This window comes from Zingiber officinale, chromosome 8B (assembly GCF_018446385.1).
Source record: "Zingiber officinale cultivar Zhangliang chromosome 8B, Zo_v1.1, whole genome shotgun sequence".
Taxonomy (NCBI): Eukaryota; Viridiplantae; Streptophyta; class Magnoliopsida; order Zingiberales; family Zingiberaceae; genus Zingiber; species Zingiber officinale.
Genome location: NC_056001.1, coordinates 94497870 through 94498480, shown reverse-complemented (window position 1 = coordinate 94498480; position 611 = coordinate 94497870).

Sequence of the window (611 nt, the reverse complement as noted above, 5' to 3'; positions counted from 1 at the left end):
ATGCGTTACACAAATTTAGAAAGTAACTTTATCTTGTCAGTTGTGTGAGAATAGCCTGAAGCATCAATTGATTCAACAAATACGCTTCCTTTATGACCCATTTATCAAAAAAATTATATGAGTCCTACCCTTTTTATCCGTCCACCCATCTGCCATGATTGTGCACCCAAACTTGGCATGATCTTCTTCATGGGATTTGAGAAGCAAGTTTGTATTTGCCAACTCCTTCAAATACTTAAGCCTGACTTCATAATATAATGGAGGCTTCATCCCGATCCAAATTGCCTAATAGGTTTAATATAATACTCGAAAGAATCATATTTAACGACATTGAAAGGATTTCCAGCATCATACATCCATCTAGCAAATTTCACAATCGCAATATCTCTTAACTTCTTTTTATTTCCATCAAATTATCCTTTGTCTTTTTGAACGTCTTTGTTTAACAATTTCATTGACATCTTTCATAAAATAAAGATTAATAGGTCCAATTTTTTTACACTTTTTACCTTGGACCATAGGATGGATACTTGGATTGGATATTGACCGTTTCCCTTTCATTTTGTTTGAAGGTCATTTTCATGTTCTTCTAAATCATCAATATTATCAGA